An 8,084-nucleotide genomic window follows, 5' to 3' on the forward strand; every position below is an offset into this window, starting at 1 on the left:
TGTGCTCTTTATACTAATACTCACCTTCTGAATGGCCCGATGCCCACTCTTTCTTCGCACCTAAATCAGTCGACACACACTGACTGCTTGACACAACTATCATATTACTCAGCATGTATTGTCTAGAGGCTTATGCTTGGCATACACCATGTACTCGGCTTGCACTACTCTCTACTAAATAATAACTAAGTGTTTTATCACTACTTTTTCAAAACCATAATGAGATTAACTATCTCCCCCTTTGACATGAGTGGAATAAATACTTTGTCATGGCATATACAATCTTATTGTATGCATAAGTCAAACAATATATCATCTCTATTCGACTCCTATACAAAATTTCAAAATCTCAAACTTTGCAAAGATGTTATTGTCTCTCATACCTTATTACTCCCCTTGAGTAAATACTTCATTGCATTTCTATAACTCCTTTTGAGTAGATATCTGCCTTGACAAAATTCAGCAAAATCTTCAAAATCCCTCTTTTTTGACACTTATGTCATTTGGGTGATACACTGATAGTGTGTTTGTCCAAAAATGGCTTGTGGAGTTCCATTATGATTCGCAAAGCGCAATCCAAATTATTACTAGCAGCATCTAAAGATTGAATTTTTATTTCTAGATTCGTTGCCATATCTACTAGACCTTCTTGGGTAGAAAGATGAGAATCTTTCTTCATTAATGTTTCTGCATAGGCTAGTTCTTTTTGCAAAACTTCCATGTGTAAAGTCAACATGGACTAAATGTTAATCAATGTTGATATGATATTTGCATCCTTTTCTTGTAACTTGGCAAGCCTACTCTGTGTTTGTGGTAATCTCTAAAAATGAACCTGACTAGTGCTAGGAGATTATCTCAATGTAGTACCTGTTAACTATAAATTTCCTTGCAGTTGGTCAATTGATTGTTGAGTCTCTTTGGTAAAGATATCAACATCACATAGTTTTTTGTACATAGAGAAAGTGTTCTCCAAACCTATCTTCATACTCTCTGTCTTAGTTGATAAATCAACTTGTCCAAGTGCAATGGCACTAGACACCTTGTTCATAACCTTAGTGTGAAATTTCCTTTTAGACCATTCCAATAGCTTGAAATTTGACTCTATATCTTCATCCTTAATCTTATCAACTATATGTACAAGTTTCTCTAAGATAGGCTTATTGGAAAATGAATCTAAAATATCAAAAGCATCTATAAAAATATCTCTAATATCACATAGAACATGTTTTTCCTTATGCTTCCTTCTCAAGATTTCTTGTCTTAATTTCCTCTGGAGAGCCTCTTGAAGAACAACCATTTCTTCAAGTGTGATTGTTGTTGGATCAAACTATGGTAGAACAATCACTTCATCTAGACTCACATCCTCAAATAATTTAGTCTCACCACTCTTAGGTGTACAAGTACTCAGTCTTGATATTTGCAATGGGGTAGCTTGAGTACTTGGCCTCTAAAGAGTTTGGCTGCTCGGAGGAGCTGTAGTGATTGCTAAAGTGACCAATGTCTATATAGCTACATGTTCCTCTATCTCAACAATCATCTTATCTTCTTCCTCTCATTCAACCTCTAACTAATCTTCAATGGGTTTCAGTGAGGTGAATGTAGGATTCTCTTCCTTATCCTCTTTCTCTTCACTATTGCCCTTATTGTCAATTATGACAAGTGTTGGAAAACCTTAGCTTTGTAGACTATGTAGTAATGTAGTTATAGTATTTTCCTCCTTCTATTTCATCTCAACAACAATAGTAAGCATTCAAAATCCCTCTTTTTTGACACTTATGTCATTTGGGTGATAGACTGATAGTGTGTTTTTCCAAAAATGGCTTGTGGAGTTCCATTATGATTCCCATAGCGCAATCCAAATTATTACTAGAAACATCCAAAGATTGAATCTATATTTTTGGATTCATTGCCATAGCTACTAGACCTTCTTAAGTAGAAAGATGAGAATCTTTCTTCATTAATGTTTTTGCATAGGCTAGTTCCTTCTGTAAAACTTCCATGTGCAAAATCAATATGGACTTAATGTTAATCAACGTTGATATGATATTTACATCCTTTGCTTGCAACTCGGCAAGCCTACTCTATGTTTGTAGTAATCTCTAAAAATGAACTTGACTAGTGCCAAGAGATTGTCTCAATGCAGTACTTGTTAACTGTAAATCTCCTTGCAATTGGTCAATTGATTGTTGAGTCTCTTTGGTAAAGATATCAACATCACATAGTTTTTTGTGCATAGAGAAAATGTTCTCCAAACCTATCTTCACACTCTCCATCTTAGTTGATAAATCACCTTGTCTAAGTGCAATGGCACTAGAACCTTGTCCATAACCTTAGTGTTAAATTTCCTTTCAAACCATTTCAATAGCTTGACATTTGACTCTATATCTTCATTATCAACTATATGTACAAGTTTCTCTAAGATAGGCTTATTGGAAAATGAATCTGAAATATCAAAAGCATCTATAAAAATATCTCTAGTATCATGTAGAACATGTTTTTTCTTATGCTCCCTTCTCAAGATTTCTTGCCTTGATTTCCTTTGGAGAGCCTCTTGAAGAATAACCATTTCTTTAAGTACGATTGTTGTTGGATCAAACTGTGGTAGAACAATCACTTCATCTAGACTCACGTCCTCAAATAATGTAGTCTCACCACTCTTAGGTATACAAGTACTCGGTGTTGATATCTACAATGGGGTAGCTTGAGCACTTGACCTCTGAAGAGTCTGGTTGCTAGGAGGAGGCATAGTGATTAGTAAAGTGATCAGTGTCTATATAGCTACATGTTCCTCTATATTAGCAGTCATCTTATCTTCTTCCTCTTGTTTAGCCTCTGACTAATCTTCAATGGGTTTTAGTGAGGTGAATGTAGGATTCTCTTCCTGATCGTCTTTCTCTTCATTATTACCTTTATTGTCAATTATGACAAGTATTGGAAACCCTTAACTTTGTAGACTATGTAGTAATGTAGTTATAGTATTTGCCTCCTTCCATTTCATCTCAACAACAATAATAGGCATTAAAAATGGTGCTTGGCTAAGCTCACCTTGTTTTCTAGGGTTACACTTTGATTTGTTGCTTATTGATTTGAATCCTTCTCCTTAGCTTCTGCAACATGTGGGGCCACAAAAGATGTGTCTTGCTAAGTCTTGTTGGATGCAATCTCAGCCTTTTGAGATTCATCAATCCTTACCAATATAGGATTTGTGGATGGCATAACAGTATCAGTGGATTCTTGTTACAATGTCTTCAAAACTTCCTCACCCAATGGATTTACATTCTATGTAGAGTGATCATTAATGTCCTCAAAGGTCACTGAGTCATATTGACTCTCTTTTTTACCATGTGTAGTACTAGTTCTTGACACATTAACATCATGTACATCTTGTGCATCTTTCTCAGCTATGTCATCTTGAGCAGTGTCAACTTGTTCAGTTTCAGTTTTCTCTACCTCTACTTCTTTCTTCTCTTCCATTATTATTTTTTGATTATGTGGTCAACCCATAGATTGTTTGCCAAAGTAATTTTCTCTAGGTTACCACCTTTTCAACTCTACTTCTCAAAATATGAAAGGCTCTATATTTAGGAGAAAATCTCCCTTTGTGTTTCTCTACAATATTTGTAATGTGTTTCTTATCAAACTTAGGCATAACTTGAGCTAAAGGAACCTCCCTAATTTTTTTTTTAGTCTCCATACTAAACTTCCATTTATGCTCAACTCTTTCGTATAAGCTCCTGGGTAATGAGTTAGCAATCTCTAATGGAGTGGTTTTAAATGTGGCCATCATATCATAATAGCCTCTTCAATATTATGCTTATCTCCATCATCTCACTTATCAAAATCAACATGTTGAAACCTTGACAAATCTATATTACTCTTTATGTTGTCACATAGGTTCTCAATATTAGATGAAGGATTGTGGCTTGTCACTTTTAATTGATTATTGTCATCTAATTCAGTCCTTTCCTCATTTGATTTGTCTTGAAGTTTCAAACTTCTTTTCAATCTCTTAGTAGGCATGCTCAACACTACTATATCATCATTCTTTTTCTCTTTTGTTGATTATTCTTTCTTGGCTTGTATAGTGGTAGCTCTTGTGCTTGACCTTGTCAAAGGTGCAACTAGCTTTTGTTGTTCCTTCTTTGCCACTTTCTTTGGTTTCTCAACTTTCTTTTGTGATGCCTTCTTCTTAATTTTTGTAGGTTCTGGCTCAGCTTCCTCTTCATCCTCTGAAGCTTGATCTTCACCTTGTCCTTGTGTAAGATGTAAGGGTCCTTGACCTTCATCATCATCATCTTCTCCTACTTCTTCTCCATCACCAAACTTTTCTTTCAATTTTTTCACCATCTTGTTCTTCTTTTTTATAATGGTGGTAGTCTGCAAGTTTATTGTTATCCTTGATTTCACTTCATCATAATTCCCAAAGGATTTCACGTCCTTTTCAATCTCTTCTACTAAAAAGTAGTAATGGCTATAAAATCCTCATCAACATTTATTGTAGGATTTGAGCAAAAGCGCACAACAAATCCATGAAGCCCAAGAAAACCTCTTAGAAATGATTGAATTGATAATAAGAGTTGTTGGAATGATAAAGAATGTTCTCAATCATTGTTTTGTCATTGATGTCAAACTTGCTACTTGCAGGAATGACAATTGCTTTAGTGATCCAAATACTATCAATTAGTTGGTTGACAAGGTGGTGGCAATCAATAAGATGTAACTAGAACACCTAGAGAAAGGTTGAAGTTATGATGTTGTAATGAAGTACTAGGATCAGCTAAGCCATTGATGAAAAAGTGTATTTGATAACATACTATAAGATACAGAAAAAAGGGCACACTGAAACATATTAAAGAGGTTAGGTGTTAGCTAAGTCTTTTACAAAGCTCAACTAAGAGAAGGTGCCGAGTATATCATATAAGCCGAGTGATCTTCAGGTGCCGAGTATATCATATAAGCCGAGTGATCTTTAGGTGCTGAGTAAAGAGTAGGTATCGAGTAACATAGTTTTCTGTAGGTGCCGAGTAACACAGTTTTCTGTAAGTGCCGAGTAACATAGTTTTGTGTAGATGCCGAGTAACACTGAGATGCCGAGCATCAGTAAAACAAATAATGCCGAGTTGCTGCATTATTTCGAAGATCGAAGATTCGCCAGAATTAAGCTGACAAGGTTATTACTTAGAAGTTTGTAAATTAAATAGAAGATAAGAATGATGAGCTGGTGGCACAGAACACCATGTAAAATTTTTTTGAGGATACAACTGGCGAAGTTTCTAGAAGAGAACAAGATATGGGGTAGATACATTGTATTTTACCTAATCCATATTGAAACCCTAAAAGTGAAGAGGGAGAATTGAGCGGCAAAGGCATATCAGATCTCTATATAAGGAGTCATTAGTTAATGAAAAAAAATGAGAGAGGGGTGGTCAAGCATGAAAGTGTAAAGTGCTGAAGAAGGTGGAAAAGAGGAAAGAGAGCATAGTTACTCTATTTCAGTAAGAAGACCCCTGATATGGATGCATTAGTACAGTGAGTTAGAAGACTCAAGGAGACAAAGCTTGAATAGATGACAAGCAGTCAGAGCTGAAGAGATAAAAGCCAAGCATAAGGACTAAACTGAAAGTGTGATATGAAATCTGCAAAGTATGTTGTAAGTTATATCAGATCAAAAGTTCATTGTTGTTACTTTCAAGCAATTGTAACAATTAGTTTAAATCCTATGGACTTAGGTTGGTTTGATAGCCATGAGATAAATCCTTTAACAGGGTGACATTCACAGTGAATCTTCTAAAGTCCTTTAACCAGGCCCATTCTTAACAGTTTGGTGAAATCCTCTAACAAGGTCACATTTAACAGTGTGTTGTAGGCCTTTAACATGGCATCACTTCAGAAGAGTGAGAATCAAGTAGCATGTTACTGGTGGTTTTTTCCAAATTGGGTTTCCACGTAAATCATTGTGTCATGTGTTGATCTTGCATGTTTTATCTTTGCATGTTGATTTACTGTAACTTGCTAATATGATTGATTTAAGCTTGGATGGTTAAAAGCTTTATGAGTTCACTACATTTGGTGAAAAAAAAAGAAGTTTTATTAGGGCATTTGGGACCTTGAATAACTAATTCGCCCCCCCTCTCAGTTATTCTAAAAGATTCTAACAATTGGTATCAGAGAGGACTGTTGATCTAGTTTAAAAGGACTAGAAGCATAAAAGATCAAAATGCCTAAGAGAGAAGTTCCCAAGCTCAACAAAGACAACTTTGTTGCATGGCAAAGTTTGATGAAACTACATCTTGGATCCATAGGAGATTATGCCCAAAAATCAAGTATTACTGGACATGTCGATCCAACAAGTGCTCCTACTGCAGAAGATATGAAAAACAAGCAAGAACATAACCAGACAATGCTGGAGATTGCCTCTGCACTTAGCTATGCTGAATTTGATGATATCAAAGGATGTGACACCACATTCAAAATGTGGAAAGCCCTATCAGACATCTATGGAGGAGATCAGAATGTACAAAGAGCAAAAAGAGAAAGTCTCAGAGGAAAATTTGATGATATGAGAATGGAAGAAAATGAGAATGTTGTTCAGTACAGTGCAAGAATAAAAGAAGTGGTAAGTGCGATAAGATGTTTGGGTGGTCAATTGGATGAAGATACTGTTAATAGTAAGTATTTGAGAACCTTGCTCCCTATCTATGCTATTAGAGTATCAACAATACAGGAACTAAGATGTGTGCCAGGAAACAATCTAAGTTTTGAAGGTATCATAGGAAGACTCACTGCATTTGAGTTATCTAACTTTGACAACTACAGACCTGATAATGTTGAATCTGCTTTCAAGGCCAAGTTATCACTGAAAGATGCTGAACAGGTGAAATCTAAGAAGGGAAGAAAGATGAAATATGTATCCAGTGACAGCAACACAAATGAGGAAGATGTGGATCAATTAGAAGCTTTACTAGCTAGAAGATTTCACAGAGGTAAAGGAAAATTCAAAGGTAAGATGCCTATCATTTGTTTCAATTGCAATGAAGTAGGTCATATTGCTGCAAGATGTCCACAGAAAAAGGATTACAAGGAAAGCAAGAAATACAAGAACAGAAAAGATGATGACAAGAAAGATTACAAAGAAAAAGGTAAGAAGTGTTATATTGTTGAAGAAAATTCTGATGACAATGATGATGAAGTTTTTTATGTAGCCATGAAGGACCAATCCGATGAAGAAGAAGCCACAGCACTGATGACTTGTATAAACAAAAACGACAGATGGATCATATATAGTGGATGCTCACATCACATGATAGGAGACAAAAGTAAGTTTGTTAACTTTACTCAGTATGATGGAAATAGTGTTAGATTTGGTAATGATGCCCCTTGTCAAATCAAAGGAAAAGGTTCCATCAAGCTCACAGAACAAATCTCATGTGACAATGCATACTATGTTGAAGGATTAAACTACAATTTACTGAGTGTCTCACAGTTAGGCAATATAGGATGCAAAGTGGAATTTGGAAACAAAACTGCAAAAATCTATGATACTGATGGTAAACTAATAGGAAAAGGAGATCAAACGAAGAGTAATCTGTTTTACCTTGATATGGATGATGTTTCTTGTTTTATTGCAAAATTTGATGATGAATGGTTATGGCATAGAAGATTATGTCATGTCAATTTTGATAATCTGGTCAACATTAGTAAAATGAAGAAAGTCAGAGGTTTACCAAAATTGAAGAAGCCTGATAATATTATGTGCAAACAATGTCAACTAGGAAAGATGACAAAGTCAAGTTTCAAAAGCAAAAACTATACATCTAAGGAGATAATTGAGTTAATTCACACTGACTTATGTGGTCCAATGGAAGTACAAAGCTATAGAGGAGATAAATACATCATGTTATTTGTTGATGATTATTCCAGGATGATGACTGTCATGTTCTTAAAACAAAAATCTGATGCTTTCCAAATGTTTAAATGGTATGTGGCTAGAGTTGAAAAGGAAACAGGAAAAAGCTTGAAATGTCTAAGATCAGATAGAGGTGGTGAATTCACATCAAATGAATTCGAGATATTCTATAATGACA

Source organism: Cupressus sempervirens, chromosome 3 (genome assembly GCF_028749045.1).
Source record: "Cupressus sempervirens isolate cs-2001-9-10 chromosome 3, ASM2874904v1, whole genome shotgun sequence".
NCBI classification, from domain to species: domain Eukaryota; kingdom Viridiplantae; phylum Streptophyta; class Pinopsida; order Cupressales; family Cupressaceae; genus Cupressus; species Cupressus sempervirens.